Source organism: Puma concolor, chromosome C1 (genome assembly GCF_028749965.1).
Source record: "Puma concolor isolate L17-30 chromosome C1, mPumCon1.1.hap2, whole genome shotgun sequence".
Classification (NCBI taxonomy): Eukaryota; Metazoa; Chordata; class Mammalia; order Carnivora; family Felidae; genus Puma; species Puma concolor.
This window is the reverse complement of record NC_141674.1, coordinates 57,598,157-57,618,201: the sequence shown is the minus strand read 5'-3', so window position 1 is coordinate 57,618,201 and position 20,045 is coordinate 57,598,157.

Sequence of the window (20,045 nt, the reverse complement as noted above, 5' to 3'; positions counted from 1 at the left end):
AATCCTTTTTCACCTTCTATCTCTTCAATGTCTTATAATTTCTGCTTCATTGAAATTAAATAATCAAATAAACTGAAAATAGTTTTTAATTGTGTCAGGTGTTTTAAATTTAAAATTAATAATATTTATCTATTGGCCTTATGAAGATTTGAGATAATATCCAATGATAGTAGTTCAGATAAGAGCAGAAAGCTGGTGGAGGAAATATTTTGTCATATAGAGGTGTTCTAAATCCTTAAACAATCCCAAATATGTGACGTTCTAACATTTACTAGTTTCTTCTTTCAGCCAGTAAATACTTACTAAGCACCTAACATGTGTTAGGACGTGGATAATGGTAATTCAGAAATAATGGGATGCTTTTCCTGCTTGCCATGCCTTTATAGTCTAGTAGAGAACTAACATTTAGATTTTGCTTGTTACTTAATGCTGCAAATACAAATAGAGGTCAGTACAGAATCTTACTAAAACACAGAAGATTTAAATAACTGCCCTCTGAAAAAACTGAAATCTCCTCACATAAGAGTGATATTTGGGTGAAATGCTGAAAAATGAATGGAAATTAACAAGACACAAAGTGTGGAAGGACCTTCCAGGAAGAAGAAAGTAGTGATTGTAGAGGGAAAAAGACATACAAAATATGTCATATTTGAAGACCCATCTGTTATATAGGGTGGACAAAGAGTAGGGATAGTGGAGAAATGGCTATGGGCTACACAGCAGGATATTTCTTAAAAGGTGATCTCAGGAGCCCTGCATCAGAATTTCCTAGATTGACTGTTAAAAATCCAGATTTATGGTAGGTATGTATGTATGTAAGTATATATTTAGATTTATGGTCTTTATTTTTTTAATGTTTATTTGTTTTTGGGAGACAGAGAGCAAGCATGAGTTGGGGTGGGGACACAGAATCAGGAGCAGGCTCCAGGCTCTGAGTTGTTAGTACACAGCCTGACGTGGGCTCAAACCCATGAGCCATGAGATCATGACCTGAGCCGAAGTCAGATGCATAACTGACTGAGCCACCCAGGCACCCCTAGATTTATGGTCTTTAATTGAGACCTACCGTATGAGAATTTTCATGGAGTAAGGATCTATAATCTGCATTTTTAATGAATATTCTAGGAGACTCTGATACACTCTGAAGTTTAATATTCATTGCTATAGAAATTGGCAAATTTGAAACAAAGTTCATATTTACTAAAACGTAGAGATTAAACTTTACCTCATAGGTATTTAAAGGTTTTAAAGATTTTTATTTTAAGTTTTTATTTTATTTTATTTTATTTTTATTTTTATTTTATTTTATTTTATTTTTTATAGTTTAACTAGCAGGGTATTTGTTGCTTTTTTTATAATTTTATTTTTTTTAATTTACATCCAAATTAGTTAGCATATACTGCAACAATGATTTCAGGAGTAGATTCCTTAATCCCCTTACCCATTTAGCCCATCCCCCTCCCACCACCCCTCCAGTAACCCTCTGTTCTCAATATTTAATAGTCTCTTATGTTTTGTCCCCCTCCCTGTTTTTATATTATTTTTGCTTCCCTTCCCTTATGTTCATCTGTTCTGTGTCTTAAAGTCCTCATATGAGTGAAGTCATATGATATTTGTCTTTCTCTGACTAATTTTACTTAGCATAATTCCCTCCAGTTCCATCCACGTAGTTGCAAATGGTAAGATTTCATTCTTTTTGATTGCTGAGTAATACTCCATTGTATATATACCACTTCTTCTTTATCCCTTCATCATCCATCGATGGATATTTGGGCTCTTTCCATACTTTGGCTATTGGTGATAGTGCTGCTATAAACATTGGCGTGCATGTGTCCCTTCAAAACAGCACACCTGTATCCCTTGGATAAATATCTCGTAGTGCAATTACTGGGTCATAGGGTATTTCTATTTTTAATTTTTTGAGGAATCTCCATACTATTTTCCAGAGTAGCTGCACCAGCTTGCATTCCCACCAGCAATGCAAAAGAGATCCTCTTTCTCCACATCCTTGCCAAAATCTGTTGTTGCCTGAGTTTTTCATATTAGCCATTCTGACAGGTGTGAGGTGGTATCTCATTGTGGTTTTGATTTGTATTTCCCTGATATGATGAGTGATGTGGAACATTTGTTCATGTGTCGGTTGGCCATCTGGATGTCTTCTTTGGAGAAGTGTCTATTCATGTCTTTAGCCCATTTCTTCACTGGATTATTTGTTTTTTGAGTGTTGAGTCTGATAAATTCTTTACAGATTTTGGATTCTAACACTTTATCTGATATGTCGTTTGCAAATATCTTCTCCCATTCTGTCGGTTGTCTTTTAGTTTTTCTGATCATTTCCTTCGCTGTGCAAAAGCTTTTTATTTTGATGAGGTCCCAATAGTTCATTTTTGCTTTTGTTTCCCTTGCCTCTGGAGATGTGTTGAGTAAGAAGTTGCTGCGGCCAAGATCAAAGAGGTTTGTGCTTTTTCCTCCAGGATTTTGATGGCTTCCTGTCTTAGATTTAGGTCTTTCATCCATTTTGAGTTTATTTTTGTGTATGGTGTAAGAAAGTGGTCCAGGTTCATTCTTCTGCATGTCGCTGTCCATTTTTTCCAGCACCACTTGCTGAAGAGACTGTTTTTATTCCATTGGATATTCTTTCCTGCTTTGTCAAAGATTAGTTGGCCATACATTTGTGGGTCCATTTCTGGGTTCTCTATTCTGTTCCATTGATCTGAGTGTCTGTTTTTGTGCCAGTACCATACTGTCTTGATGATTACAGCTTTGTAGTATAGCATCCTTTCTTTTTTTGTTGTTGTTGTTTGTTTTATTTATTTATTTTTATTTATTTATTTATTTTTTTATTTATATATTAAATTTATTGTCAAATTGGTTTCCATACAACACCCAGTGCTCATCCCAAAAGGTGCCCTCCTCAATACCCATCACCCACCCTCTCCTCCCTCCCACCCCCCGTCAACCCTTAGTTTGTTCTCAGTTCTCAACAGTCTCTTATGCTTTGGCTCTCTCCCACTCTAACCTCTTTTTTTTTTTTTTTCCTTCCCCTCCCCCATGGGTTCCTGTTAAGTTTCTCAGGATCCACATAAGAGTGAAACCATATGGTATCTGTCTTTCTCTGTATGGCTTATTTCACTTAGCATCACACTCTCCAGTTCCATCCACGTTGCTACAAAAGGCCATATTTCATTTTTTCTCATTGCCACGTAGTATTCCATTGTGTATATAAACCACAATTTCTTTATCCATTCATCAGTTGATGGACATTTAGGCTCTTTCCATAATTTGGCTATTGTTGAGAGTGCTGAGTATAGCATCCTTTCTTGATAAAAACCCTCAAGAAAGTAGGGATAGAAGGATCATACCTCAAGATCATAAAAGTCATATATGAAAGACCCAATGCTAATATCATCCTCAAATGGGGAACAACTGAGAACTTTCCCCTTAAGGTAGGGAACAAGACAGGATGTCCACTCTTGCCACCGTTATCCAACATAGTATTAGAAGTCTTAGCCTCAGCAATCAGACAACACAAAGAAATTAAAGGCATCCAAATCGGCCAGGGGGAGGTCAAACTTTCACTCTTCGCAGATGACATGATACTCTATATGGAAAACCCAAAAGATTCCGCCAAAAAACTGCTAGAACTGATTCATGAATTCAAGAAAGTTGCAGGATATAAAATCAATACACAGAAATTGGTTGCATTCCTATACACCAACAATGAAGCAACAGAAAGAGAAATCGAGGAATTGATCCCATTTACAATTGCACCAAAAACCATAAAATACCTAGGAATAAATCTAACCAAACAGGTGAAAAATCTATAAACTGAAAACATATAGAAAGCTTATGAAAGAAATTGAAGAAGATGCAAAAAAATGGAAAAATATTCCATGCTCCTGGATAGGAAGAACAAATATTGTTAAAATGTCGATACTACCCAAAGCAATCTACATATTCAATGCAATCCCTATCAAAATAACACCAGCATTCTTTACAGAGCTAGAACAAATAATCCTAAAATTTGTATGGAACCAGAAAAGACCCCGATTAGCCAATGCATTCTTGAAAAAGAAAACCAAAGCAGGAGGCATCACAATCCCAGACTTCAAGCTATAACAAAGATTTTTAAAATGAAGTTTTTAACATTGAAGTTAGACCAATCATATTTTCCATATAATAAGATCACTGGCTACATATTGGTGAAAAATGGGGAAGTGTGTGTGTGTATGTGTGTGTGTGTGTGTATAACACAATAATAAAAATGAATTGAGATGTGATTACCCCATTCCAGGCAGGAGATATTGTTGTTGAGGATTTAAATTAAAGTAGAGTAGGAGAAGATTTGAAGGATATTTAAAAGGCATAATTGGCCAAATTTTGTGAGCAATTAGATATGGAGGATGAACTGGAGGAAGGAGACTGGAATGAAAGAAACCACTTTCTTCCTTTGGTGACTGCTCTTTCATAAAAGTGTATATACATTAATGCACACATTTGTGTGTGTTAAATACTTTACACACATCACCTTAATAATACTTTTAGGGGCACCTGGGTGGCTCAGTTGGTTAAGTGTCTGACTCTTGATTTCAGCTCAGATCATGATGTCATAGTTTGTGAGTTCAAGCCCCGTGTCAGGCTCTATGCTGATTCTCTCTCTCCCCCTCTCTCTCTGCTCCTCTGCTTGCATGCTCTCTCTCTCAAAAATAAAGAAATAAACATTAAAATAATAATACTCTAAATCATTCTGAGGGAAGCAGGATATTTACCTTTGTTTTATCTCTTTTACAGTTCATGAGACAGAGTCTTAGAAATGTGAGTAAACAAGTCCTAGATACTAGATTATATAAGAATTAAGTACCATTGACAGGATTCAAATGCAGGTAAACTGAGTCCAGGTTCTACCCACTGTATGCATGATTTCTCCATTGAATTAACCAAAACATTGTTTAGGAAGGGAGGGTTGCTATTGTTCTACTCTTATACATTTCACTGAACAATTCTCTAAAGAAGCCTGTAGTGTCCTGGCCAGATTACTAAACTAGTAACAACAATAATTTGTTTTTTTGTACACTCTAGTCTTTGCCTTGCTTCTATGTTAATAACATAGTTCTCTCTTTTATGAGGTTAAGATCTGAGAATTAAAGAATTGTTCTTTCTTTGAATAGGATAGTACCAAACAAATTGCTCTGTTTAGAATCACAACATTGGCCACCACTTTAATCCCTATGGGGATGGCATAATTTCTTTTCATAGTAGATGATCTTTTATTCAACAAAATATTTCTGTTCCACAGTGGCTGAGTATTTAAGAACACATTCTCCAGTTCTATTGATTCCAGGGTTTAGAATACAGTTTAAGCTTTACCAATGAGGGACATTTGAGCATGACTTGAAAGGTGGAAGAAAGGGAAAACCACATTCTTTTTCTCTTTGGAAGTGAAAAGTGAATGCATGGGCTTTAGCAGATGCAAGATGTTATAGAGGTTTTGTTGTGATCATCAAGAACAGCTTTCTATAGTTTTCTGTCCTGGTTGGCAGAACCCAGTTGCCACCTGCTTTTCCACACTACACGTGTGGTGGTAAACCTGAAAGTGAGTGGACGTTCCCCTTGATGTTAGTATTGTCAGTCCTTCCAATAGTTGTGTAAGCAATTAAGTCCCTGTGTTAAATTCCCTTTTTGCTACAAATACTTAGTTATTTCTGTCTTGATGGAAACTTGGATTTGGAATTGATGATGTTGAACTTTATCTGAGCCCTGTATGCCTAGAAAATACTGATAGTTATGTATTACTCTTACTCTTTTGTTCTCAGCCACTCCTGGCCTTGCATATTCCAAAATAAGACCTTGCTTTGTCTTTTCTGAGGACTCCTACAAGACTGCAATGACTTCCTTGTTTACATGCCTCTGTTAAACCCAGATCCCCTCCTTCTCTATGAGACACTCTTTTTTAACAAATGTTCTCCCTATTAACAAAATAACCTAAACAAAATTATCTCTTGGATTGTCTGATCCATTTTATCTTTTACAGAATCATGCTTGTTAATATAACTCTACAGAAACATTACTTATATTGGGAATTCATAAGGGCTACATCAGCAATTCTTTCAAGATCAATGGATGAGAGTTTCTCATTTTCTATAATCTTCCTCAGACCTACAGTTTAAAGAAATTTCCTAACACCCAGATGTCATTTTGGGTTCAAATGACATGATAATTAAAAAGATACTGCAACTTATTGTAGGACAGTATTCTTACTCTGATCTTTAGTAGTAGTAGTAGTAATAAAAAATAAAATAACAACAACAACAACAACAATAACAACAACAACAACAATGGCCTACTATGCTAAAATTGACTTTTGGCAATCAGGAAGCAGATTGTAAAAATAAAAGCCGTTGTGATCTTGCCATCTTTGACAACCTGGATGGACCTGGAGAATATTTTTCTAAATGAAATAAAGCAGACAGAGAAAGACAAATGCCATATAATGTCACTTAGATGTGAATCTACAAAACAAAACAAATGAGCAAACAAAAAAAAACTGAAACAAACTCAAACAGAGAACAAACTGGTGGTTGCCAGAGGGCAAGGGGTTGGGGGAATGGGTGAAATAGGTGAAGGGGATTAAGAGGTACAAACATTGTTATCAAATAAATAACTCATAGGAATGGAAAGTACAGCATTGGGAATATGTCAATAATATTGTAATAATGCTATATGGTGACAGATGGTAATTGCCCTTATTGTGGTGAACATTGCATAATGTCTAGAATTACCAAGTCACTACATTGTACACCTGAAGTGAACATAACATTGTATGTCAACTAACATAAATAATAAAAAAATAAATAATCTAAACACATCAATTAAAAATCAGCAATTTTCAGAATGTATTAAAAATAAGAATTCTGCTATAAATCTGTCATAAAAGAGAAAAAAGAATTGAAAGCTGCTATCTTTAAAAAATAACAAATAAAATAAAGTAAAATAAAACAAAAGCCATTCCAATAGAGTGGGTGGTATATTGTTTTAAAACTTCTATTACTTGCATTTGGGTCCTAGAGCAGGTCACTTATCTCTAAAGTTTAGATCTTTTAAAAAAGAAAAATAATTTCTTGAAATTTTGTGGTAATATATGACAAAAGTTGCACTCTTCTTTAGAAAGGTATATTACTATCTATTGTATATTAATATAAATTTCCTCTGTGGGAATGCATATCTAATAAAAATCTAGATTTTAACATAGAAAAGTTTACTTTTATAACATAGCCTAAAACCCAAACTTTTTTATTAGTTGCATTCATCATCTAGTCTTTCTTTCAGAAATAATTCTCTAAATAAACAACACATGTCTACAGGAATTTGAGACTGTAGTACAACATTCATGTCATTTTACACTTATTTTAAGGTTAAATCTTTTCTTCTTTTCAAAAAAAAATTATTCTGTTACACCCCTATGTTTTCACTGTATAAGCCTATCTCCATATCTAATTCATAATATCTAATTTTCCCCATCAATGATTTTATCTTCCTTTCACATGTGCATAAATTATGGCTGATGTTCAAGGAAGTGGGTGACAAGAAGTGTGATGCAAAGAATAGCAAGAAGTGAAACGCTGTAGAGATTTTGTTATTAAACATATCTAGGCTTGCTAGATTGAAAAGAAAATAAAGGTACCATCAGTTAGAGTAGACTGGTTTATGTTGTGATAATAAATGACTCCAATTGTCAGTGTTTTAAATACCCACGGTTTTATTTCCTGTTCATTATAAGTCATCAGGGAGCTATTTTCATCGTCATGTCTCAGGGACCCAGAGGATGGAGGAGTTGCATCTCAAATGCAGTAAGTCCTCACACCAGAGTAAAAGAAAGACTCTCAAAGTCTCAGATGGTCAGTTAAGTGCTCTGGCTCTACACTGGCAGATGTCACTTTCACTCAAAATTATTGGTTAAAACTAGTCACTTGCCCACCCCCCCCCCCAATCTCAAATTGTGGCTAGAAGGTAGATGGAAGAAAGCCAGAAGTATGTGGTATGGCACCAGTAATGACTACCACAGAAACTGAAGGAGGTGATCAATTCTATATGACTTTTATGAATGGTTATATGGGTTGTCCAGTCTGAGTCATACTTATATGTGGTATTTGGGTTATACCTACATGAAGCAATTTAGAGAACTTGACATTTTTTATTTGAGAGATGATCAACATACACAGCTAGTCTTTAATAAGATTGCTTTTGCTTTTATAGCAATTATAACCTGTGACCTTCTCAGGTCCCATACATCCATGTATTTACCAAATATGTAGTATATATAAAGTACTCAGAGAATATGAAAATGAGTCATCATGCATTGTCTATTCAGGGAATTTATATTGTACAAAAAAGATAAGACATATACATACAAATTACAGATATTATAAAACAATAAATGTAAGAGTTTGAAGGAGGAAAAGATTACTTTGGCCTATGCAAGGAAATGACAGTAGAAGAGATCACATTTTTTTGGATCTTGAAGATCCCACCTATTCCTCTCCTCCCTTCCCTTACTATAGACAATAGAGACAAAATTATAATCATTAAATTTGGATGTACACAACATTAGGAGAGATGTAAAATATGTTTATTTCTCTCTAGAAAGGTCTCCTTTGACTCTTGGAAAAGGTTAAGTACCCAAGCTTCATATTTCTGTAACATGTCCCTCTCATAACAGTTAGCAAGGAGTTAATAGTGTATAACATTTGAATACTTATAGAAGGAGGAAGTAAGCATTATAGGGAAAGGAATGGTATGAGTGAAGGCAAGGTGGTAGAACATGGTAGTGTGGATGAGAAACAGAGGAGACCAGCAAAGAATATGTGGAGAGAAGAAGAGAGAATATTGGAAATGTAGTAAAAATATGGAAATAAAATAGATGAAATTAATTGCAAATATTATCTAGGAATTTCATCTGATAGCATATCAAATGCCATAAGGTTTGGGACATGATATAGGGAATCTCAGGTAGGCTTAAAGATGAGCTAATATCCCTAAGGCAAGGGAAACAAAAGCAAAAATAAACTGTTGGGATTAAATAAAAATAAGAAGCTTTTTGCAGCAAAGGAAACCATCAACAAAATAAAAAGACAACCTACTGAATGGGAGAAAATATTTGCAAATGACATATCCAATAAAGAGTTAATAGCCAAAATATATAAAAAACTCATACAACTCAACACCAGAGAAACCAAACATTACTATTAAGAAATGGGCAGAGGACCTGATAGACATTTTTCCAAAGAAGATATGCAGATGACAAACAGACACATGAAAGGATGCTGAATATCACTAATTATTAGGGAAATGCACATCAAAACTACAATGAGATAACACCTCATGCCAATCAGAGTGCCTAAAATCAAGAAGACAAGAAACAAGTGTTGGCAAGGATATGGAGAAAAAGGAACCCTCATGCACTGTTGTTGTGAATATAAATTGGTATAGCTACTGTAGAAAAACAGTATGGAGGTTCCTCAAAAATTTAAAACAGAAATACCATATGATCCAATTATTCTGCTGTTGAGTATTTACCCCAGGAAAATGAAAACATGAACTCAAAAAGATATATGCATCCCTATGTTTATTGCAGCATTATTTGCAAAAGCCAAGACATGGAAGAAACCTAAGTGTTCATCAATAGACAAGTGGATAAGGAAAATGTATATATACACAATGAAATATTACACAGCCATAAAAAGGATGAGATTATGACATTTGAAATAACATGGATGGACACAGAGGGTATTATCTAAGTGAAATAAGTCAGACTAAGAAATACCATATTATTCCATTCCTAGGTGGAATCTAAAAAAGTGAATAAATAAACAAAAATCAGAATCAGAACTATAAATACAGAGAACAAACTGATGGTTGCCAGAGGAGAAGGGCATGTGGGGTTGGACAAAATGGGTGAAGGGACGAGGATATGGGCTCTAGTTATAGAATGAATAAGTCACAAGAACAAAAAGCAGAGCATAAGGAACACAATATTGTAATAACAATGTAGTAGGAGAGATGGCAGTCATACTTACAGTAAAAATGGTATAATGTATAAACTTGTCAAATCACTAAGTTGTAGACCTGAAACTAATGTAACATTATGTGTCAACTATGCTCAAATTAAAAAAAAAGATGAAGTAATAACTCTTTTTTGACATGGCATTGAGGAAATTAAGAATTTAGCTGTGAATGAATTTTGAAAGAGCATTTTCAGAAAAAAAAGTTCAAAGTAATCTAAGAAAAGGTTAACTCTAGCATATTTAACATGTGTAACTTCCCAAAGGTAGTCACAATTAATTATTAGGTGGGACCAGAACTATAAAGTAGCGATATAAATCCACTAATCCATTCACTCACACATTCATTATTTCAGCAAGCACTCAAGAAACTCGAATGATATACCAGGCAACTAATTAAACGTTGATGTTATCTGTGGACAAAGAAGACTTTGAGTCTAGTGTGGAGACTTTATTTAAACAAATTCCAATAGTAAAATGAGATAACTATTATGAGAGGGACATGCTAGAGAAACATGTAGCCTGGGCACTTAATGTAAGAGTCAGAGTCAGACTTTCTAGAGAGAATAAACATATTTTACATCTCTTCTAATGTTATTTACATCCAAGTTTAATAATTACAATTTTTTCTCTATTGTCTCTAGCAAGGGAAGGTAGGAGAGATGTAAAATCTTAGAAAACAATTTTAATTTTACTGTATATATCAGTCAGGGTTCTTGACTACACACAATGGAAACCAAGTCTGGTTGATTAAAGCATAAAATGAATTCGATGGAAGGCATTCGAGTAACTCAAAAATCACCAGGTAGGCTATAAAATGAGGAGAAACAAGAGAGCCAAAGCCACAGCCAAAATCAGCTATAGTCGGATTAACAGCACCGCTGGCCCTACTGATAACCACAAATCTTAGCAGCGTAGCTACCAAAACTTGATGCTGAGACTGCCTCTGACATAGCTGCCACTGGAGCCTGATGGGAGCCTGATGCTGCTACTACCATTACTAGTTAATCTAAAACAGATTCTTCACTCTCCCTGATTCTCCATGTTATCATTCCCCAATTTAAAGAACAGATGTGTCTGATTGATGATGCAGACAGACCCTAAGGTGGCTCCAACAATCCCTGCCTCCTGATAGTCATGCTTTTGTGCAATACTGTCACCTTCAGTGTGGGTACAACCTGAGACTTGCTTGTAAGCAATAGAGTAGACAAAAGTGACATATGTATTGGTTACATGTACATGGTTATGTTGTACAAGATCATAATACCCACTTTTCACGGGGATACTTTTCCTTGCTGGCTTTGAGGAACTGGCAGCCACACTGGAAAGGCCCACATGGTGAGGATTGAGGGTGACCTCCAGCTGACAGCCAGCAAGAAACTCAAGCTCTCAATCCAACAATCCACACAAAAATGGAATGCTGCCAATAACTGCACGAGCACAGAAGCAGATCCTACCTTAGTCAAGTCTCAGCTGAGATTGCAAGATATGGAGAAAAAGGAACCTTCATATACTGTTGATTGGAAAACAACAGCAATTTGTTCTCTAATTCTCTAAGTGTTGGAGGCCAAAAGTCCGAGTATGAAACTCCCTCCAAAAAACTCTAGGGGAGAATTCTTTGGTTCTTCCAGCTTTTGGTGGCTTCTGGCATTCATTGGTTTATGGTAGCATAATCCTAATCCCTGTTTCTATCTTCAAATCACCTTCTTTTCTGTGTCTGTGTATCATATTCTGTGACTTATAAGATGACTCTCATTAAATTTAAGGCCCACCTAATCCAATATGACATTATATCAGACCTTACCTTAATTATATTCACACTAACTTTCCATAAACATAAAAGTGCTTCCTGACCATGAAAAAGTACTCCAGCAGCATTACCATGTGTATCTTGATGTATCTGGCAAAAGTTGACCTGGCCAGGCTACTTTATTCAGTGTGATTTGAAATACTTGTTTATAATTCAATAAAAATACACTTTGAGGGGATTTAAGGGAGATTCAGCCCTGGAGGATAAAATGCTGTAGAGTCTAATACCAAACCCATGACTTTTCTGTCTTAAAATTCCCACCTTTGCTTCACTTATGCATGTATGTGAAGAAAGAATTCACGTTGAAGCCCACTGCAATAAAGAATGGAGTGAAACTATACATTCATAGCACTGACAAGAAGACTCTGAAAAAAAAATGCTCTGAATGAAAAAAAAAAAAAAATGGAAGATTTTTCTTTGAATAAGTTGTTTGGTTCTGAGGGTATTTTCCTCTTGTCCTGTATACAACTTAAAAGGTAAAAAGTTTTGCTAGAGTTTTTTGAAGTCAAATTCTTCTTTTGCTATAATCTTTTGATTATGGCCAGTGAGGTAATATTTATTGTTTTAAACATTCAATCTAGATTCTGATAGTGAGCACTGATAAAGAACTTTTCATATTTTCTTCTGAATTTCTACATGCTCAGCAGGATTGATATCTAGGAGGCAGGGGTAGAGTTTATAAAGAAAAAGAAATAATTTTGAATGTGGTTTTCCTATAAGGCACAATAAGCCAATTTTTGTGATATACAACAATCAGTTTCAGAAATTCTACATAAAGTTTTATAAGACCCTGGGTATAAATTCAATAGTCATAGGTTGATCTTACAAAAAGATGTTAAAGATTGATATGACCAATTCCCAAACTGCTAGCTATATACCCTGCCACTTCTTAATGGCTATGTTTTCTACATCCCTCTGTATCTGAGGTTGGATATTATCTTCTGTTTATGTAACAGACTCACGAAAGCAATATTGATTTGCAGTGATTAAATGTCAATCTTCCTCCCACATGTAATGACTGATCCTCTGCTTTTTAAGCATTAAATTAAGAAATATTTTGTAGTGTCAGTCAGCATCATGCTGTAGTTTACTGGTAACAAACAGAATCATGATATAGCAGGGAGACTTTAGGAATACAATTTTGTATTTCTTTAAATGTTTCAAGTTGTTAGTATATCCTACTATCTATACAGTAAGATCTTAATGCACAAATTCAGAAGAAATATAATCTTGGATCACAGAAGACAAAACTGTCATTGGTAATCTTCTAAACATTATAAAATCATGTAAGTATCAAATTTGAATATATTTGTCACTAATTCATCACCAAGTTTGATTTAGTATAAAATTCTAGTTCAAGGTAGAGAAACCAAACCCAAGATGCTATTTCAGTCACTGGATTTAAATATAGACATAATACTGACTTCCAAATCTATATTTGGACTGGTATGAAATGTTCTGATCACCAACGGGATTGTTCAAAATACGTCTAATCAGTCAATTCAACAAAAACATAATATATTTCAGATAAGTTTCTTAGAAGTATGAATGTCTTTTCATTCATTCATTCATTCATTCATTCATTCATTCTTTCATTCATTCATTCATTCAAAAATATTTATTAATCTGCCACTATGGACCAGACCCTGTGATAGGTGTTTTTATCCTGTATTAGGTGTTTTATTGCCCTTATTCTTCATAATTCTTCAGAGTAGATGGAATTTTCTTCATTTTACAGAGAAGTGAGAATCAGAGAGATTATATGGAATTCAACACCTAAATTATTTGACTTGCACCAAACATGCTAAGAACTTTTTATTTTTTGGTAGCAAGTAAACTAAAAGGGAATTAAGCAAGTTGAGATTTACTTTTGTCATATAATCAGTTATATGGAGATTTGCAAAAAGTTTCTGTTAATATTGATTCAATAGCTCAAATACATCAAAACCAGCATTTCTGAAATTCTCTTGATTTCTCCCCATCCAGCTTCCGATACAAGCTATCCAAGCTGGCATACAAGCTGGGATATAAGCCATCCCAGATACAACTATCATTAGTACCTTCTTGCACTAGTATAAGTCTAGCACCTTGGATGGCAAAAAATGAGTTAAAGAAATGTGTTGATTTGAGGAAAAACACAGAATTTTCTCCTGATGACTTGTATTGATATTTAGTTACATCTCATCACAACTTATAAGATTATCAGGAATCTTTACTAATGGTAAGTAGAATTCAGAGTTGCTGGATAACCTTATATAAAAATAGTTAAGTGAAATAATAGATTTTGAGGATAATAATTGGTAATGGGTCTATTAAAAATGTAAATGCCCATTTATAAACATCATTTTTTAGGGACAGTATTCATAGCATCCCATCTCTTTCCTTTCCTAAATACCTATGTTTGATATAAATTTAAAATGACTGTGATGTTTGAATTCTATGGAATAAGATCAACTGTTAGACATAAGAGAAAGTGATTTCATTTTAAATAGTGTTTTTCAAATCAAAAGGTTTTTGTTAGGTTTTAGGAGGGATTTGTTTTAGGAGATAAAAATCCTCCAGCTTAATTAATCACTAAAGGTCAGTTTCATAATAAGACTTATGCATCATTAGCAAGAATTCCATAGTCTTTCTGTTACATATTGGTCTTATAGATAATCCAGCTATCACCCTTTAGACCAAGATTCAGGAGGTATCAGTTACTTATTAAATATGTTACTCTGTTGCAATATACTGTTGACAGCTGCACTGTGCTCACTAGAAGAGTCAATTACTGTAATACTCTTGATATTGAACAACTACACATGGCCCTTCCTCAACAACAGCAGTTCAAATTGGATCTCATCCTATTAAACTAGCTCATTCTTTGATCTGTACTGATTGTTTGGCATTAAGCATATCAATAGCATTTCAGAGTTTGTGCTTCTGAAGCTCATACAGTATTGAGTGTAATATGATTACATGATAATTCTGTTGGGTTACCAAAACCAATAGGATGAGGTTGTGTCAGAGTGGAGAAAGTTAAATGACATAGTTCAGTTGGTGTCATGGTATGATATTTCTTCCCAATGGGTGGTGGGGGGGGGGGGTCACTAATGTCATAACAGAAAATTAAAAATCAGTTCTTTTGTCGAAAAAGTGAAATTATTTCCTATTACAGTTTATATAGGAAACAGAAGCAACTAGAGGAGAAATACACATATATACAGTGCTGGAAGGCACAGCAGGATGTATGCAAAGCATTTTAAAGGAAAGTAAATATCAGCGCTAGTATTTGAAATATTTACCAAGGAGTTTTCTTCAGATGGTTTTGTACCCTTTGCACTTCCCTCTTTGGAGATACAATACAGCACAAAAGCATAAAACATCAATCATTTAGGATTACAAAAATCAAATCCTTAGCTTTTCAAAAGCCTAGACTTTAAAGAACTTCGATATATCAAGCCACAGATGATAGCTTTGAAGGAAAAAGTGAAGAAATAGACTACCCACCTCATCTCTCTCCAGACTAGATGCATGTTCTCTGGTAGGAAATGAGAACACAACAGACACAACAAACAACTTACTCCATGGTGCCTCCCCAAAAAGTAGATTTGTGCCTTCCCTTGCCTCACCACATACAGAACTCTTGAGGAAAGATATGGGAGAATATTCTAGATATATTTGGAGATCTAAGACCATAGAGGAATAGTAACCTTGTCCCCAGAGTAGAGACTAGAGTAACCACAGAACAAGCACACAGCTAGAGTAAAAGCCCAAACAAGTACTAAGCTAACATCCTTCGAAGTGTAAGTACAAAAGGTACCCATAGCCTGATGGGTTTATAGTTGGCAGAATCTATCATTTGTACACGGAAAGCAGTATGGTCATGGCATAGAGATTAGTGCCCTAAATTTGTAACAAGGAGAGACAGCAACATACTGGGTAAGTCTATGATGAGGTAGAAACCCATGTGTGTAAATGGTTGCCAGAGTATATACATAATAATGTAGACTTATTGTGCCATCCTACTCTTAACATGGCAAGACCAGAGTGCTACATAATCCCCTCTTCCCACAGAATTTGAGTATAATCCCTGAGGAAGGATGGTGAGACTCCAAATTATCTAAACATATTTATGGAGGCATAAAAACACTATATAATCACGTATGGTAAAATAAATTGACTTCTATTTCCACATCATGAGGTTGGTCATACTTAATAAATCAGTTTGTCATCATGTGTCCTGAGATTAAGAACAATTTCAAGCACTGTTGAGGATAGGTCATTGACCAGTGGCCCCTCTCTGTAAAATTAATAATATACTTTACCAATTGTATTTTATCAAGACTTCTTTCTTTTGCCGAATACTAAATATCTTCTTTTTATTTTGGCATAGATGTGGTACTTTGATTTAACTTTTTTGACACAGAGGTAGTACCATCCTGGCCTTCTAATTTTACATGGATAGATTTAATTTTCTTTAAATCTTTATCAAGTACATATATGAAAAAAAACAGAATTCATATGTCATTAAAAATGGCATTAATGTCCCATCTCCCATCAACCCTTCTTGAACCTTAATCTGTTTGAAAAAATATTTTGATACTTAACCTAGATTTCTCATGTAGAAGCCTGATTTTTCCTCAAGAAAGTTAAGTGTGCAGCAGAGAGTGAAAGAAAAAAATTCAATGTTTACTTAATACACTGTTCCTCTTAGAAAATTAAATGTGTATCAGCGAAGGAGAAAAAAAAATTTCAAAGTGAAAGAAATTAGAAGAATAGACTGAATCATCTCCATGTTTACCCCCAAGTAAAAGGATCTCAGTGTAAACCAAATGATTTCCTCCACAGCACATGGCACACCTGATTAAACCAGGAATGTATTAACATAGGACTGGAGGGGTGATTGGAGGACTTAGCTGGAATATGCATAACTAGTTAAAAGAGATTATCTTTTTATTCTGAGTCCTAAAGTACAATTTTGAGATAGAGATAAACAATTTTGAACTAGTCCCATACTCAAGGTTTAAGTAAGTTATGTTTGGAGAAACTTTTCAAAAAATTCTGAAACTTACTAAATAAAAGAGAATAGCATCTTCACATCTGTTGTTGTCCCTAGCGTGAATACACGATTTCAAAAATTTCCACCATCTAGAAACCTATTGAAATGTGTTTTGTTATTAAAGTTTGGTGTCAGAGTTTGTTGACAGCTTCTACATTCTAGGGCAAGCAAGTGGGCCTCTGTTATGAATTCAATGTTTGTATCCCTCACCCAACTCCTAAATTCATATATTGAAGCCCTAACCCTGAATATAATGGCATTGGGAGAAAGGTCCTTTGGGAGGTAATTAGGATAGATGAAGCCATGAGGATTAAAATCTCATAATGGGATTAATGCCCTCATAACAAGAAACATCATAGAGCTCACTCTTCGTCAGCAAGCACAAAGAAGACATCATATGAGCACATAGAGAGGTGGCCACTGTCTGCAAGTCGTCAGGAGAGCTTCTACCAGAACCTGACCATGCTCACAGCCTGATTTCAGACTTCTAGTCTCAGAACTGTAAGAAAATAAATTTCTGTTGTTTAAACCACCCAGTCTATGCTATTTTGTTATGGAAGCCCCAGTTGACTGTTATAGGTTCTTAAGTAATGCATGGGATCAGAGTCCCAGAAGGTCAGGGGAAGGATAGAAAGTTTTTAGCCATAATTTCTGTGCTGTCCAGACCTACAAATCTCAGTCCTAGGGCTTCTACACGACCAACTCTTAATTTTTTTTCCTAAAGGCCTCCTTCTCGTTTCATTTCATGACTTCTGGCTTCTGATCTTTGACTATAGCAAGCTATAAGTTTTCCCCTTTAACATTGTCACCTGTGTCTCTGAGAGCGAAGGTCCACTCTACTTTAGATCATGCAGCCATCTGCCCATTGTTATTTCACTGAAGAAGCAGGTAGGGATTTTAAGTGTTTAGTGTGAGCCTGGAAATGAGGGTGAGGGGACAGAAGAAAAAAAAGTAGACATTTATATTCTCAAATTACTGGGTGAGATGACAGAGGGAAATTGAGGAAAGACAAATTGCCCTTTAAGGATGATTTAAGAGGAGATAAATAAACAAGAGAGGTGCAACTGTAACACAGTCGAGGCTACTGCTAAGAGCTAACCACTTGGGTTCTAGGAATTGGGTTGAGTTGCCCATCTTTTAGGAACGTGACCTTGATATAATCTTAGGCAGATCACAGCAACTCTTTGGGCCTCAGTTTCCTCATTGGCAAGATTATAAATTTGCACCAGATGAATTCTAGGGTTGCTTTCACATCTTTTTAGAATAAGATGCTTTTATTTTTGCTTTGAATTCTGTCAGGGAAAGTTTCTATTTCAAAAATAATATAGGTCACCTTTATTCATTCTTTTTTCTGGTACCAGCTGAGCTGGTCTTTATATCAGAAACCCTGCAAGACAGAATCCTAGACTCTGAGTTCAAAGGGAGTTTAGCTCATATAGTCCATTTCACCCAATGTAGCCATACAAACATTGCAGTCTCAATATCTAATGAAGACTTGATAGACTTTTAATTAGCTTTCCTAGAAAATGTTCACAACTCATTTAGGAGAAATAAGTGTATTTTGTTGAACAAATCAAGGTCTTAGACATGCCTTCCAAATAGTGATTTGTATTTAATGTCCACCTATTGGTACCAGTCCATTAGTGAACACTAAATATGCTTCATTTCCACCTAATTAAATGTCCTTCATTTCTTTAGTCATTCCTCATATAACATGGCTTCAAGATCCCTCAGGCCTATGTCAAAATTGCTATAAAAATGTTCTGTTCTTGAAACTGATTTCTAATTAATTGGATAGTCTATGGTTGAGTGCTTGTGCCAGAATTCAAGAAACCATATAGTCAATGGGAAGCCTAGGAAACTCATTCACATTATAAGCCCAGGACATGCTGTCATTGGTTATGGTGAAGAAGACCATCATCTGCTAAAGAAACCATGACAAGGTTTTGGGGATTATAAAGCATATAAGTCTGGAGTTTGCTAAACAAAGAAAAAAATGACCTCATTATAGCTGAATATATGGTACACTAAAATTCTGGGAGAAATGACATCCTTTGCAGTTAAAATAAAGGATAATTAGGGGGAAAAAGGTTTTCCTAATTTGTACTTTAAGAAGCTGTCACAGATGCAGTATTGATGAGACACTTGCCTTATATCTGTAAGGCATAAATAAATATAAACATGCATTCATTTAGACATTCTTTCTTGACATAAAGGGGACAAAGCCAGTAATTTTTTTAAAACATCAAAGAATTCCTCACAAATATTTCCAACCAAAAAAGTAAGTTCCAAAATGATTAATGAAGAATGATGTTTCTATTCTTCTTCAGAGGATCTTTCACCCCTGACAAGTAACTAAATCTCTTTGATATCATCAAGCCCATTCTATAGTATTCTTTTTTTTTTTTTTCATTTTCTGAAAGGTGCTTTATTTCACACACAAAACAAAAGTCCTGCATTACTGTGACACAGGCTTTTCCATTAGGCATTTCTTGAACTTTGTCATTTTTTAAAAATGTGTAATTTCTCTGTGATTCCCCATTGCCTATGGAATACCCAGTTATTATCCTAACCTTAAAGTGCTACACATTTTCAATCTACCCTATTCTTTCCCCTTTACCTCCCAAGGTTACTAAGAGTCTCATTCCATAATAGCATCAGATTACAATACAAAATCCCATCATCTTAATTATCTAAATAAGGTACCAGTGAGTAATCCATTAAGATGAAGGAAGGTTAATGGCAACAATTCCTCTCCATATCTGGATTTTTGAAACTAAGGAAACAAGTTATCTGCCCCCAACATTCCTAAAATATGATCAGGGTGCAGGAATATAACAATTATAGGCATTTCTGTTAAAAACAAAACAAAACAGGGGCGCCTGAGTGCCTCAGTCAGTTAAGCATCTGACTTTGGCTCAGGTCATGATCTCACAGTTCGTGGGTTCGAGCTCCACATCAGGCTCTGTGCTGACAGCTCAGAGCCTGGAGCCTGCTTTAGATACTGTGTCTCCCTCTCTCTCTGTTCCTCCCCCACTCATGCTCTGTCTCTCTCTCTCCTTCAAAAATAAGTAAAAACATTAAAAAAATTTTTAAAACAAAACAAAAAGCTGGGAAATGGAAAGTAAAACAG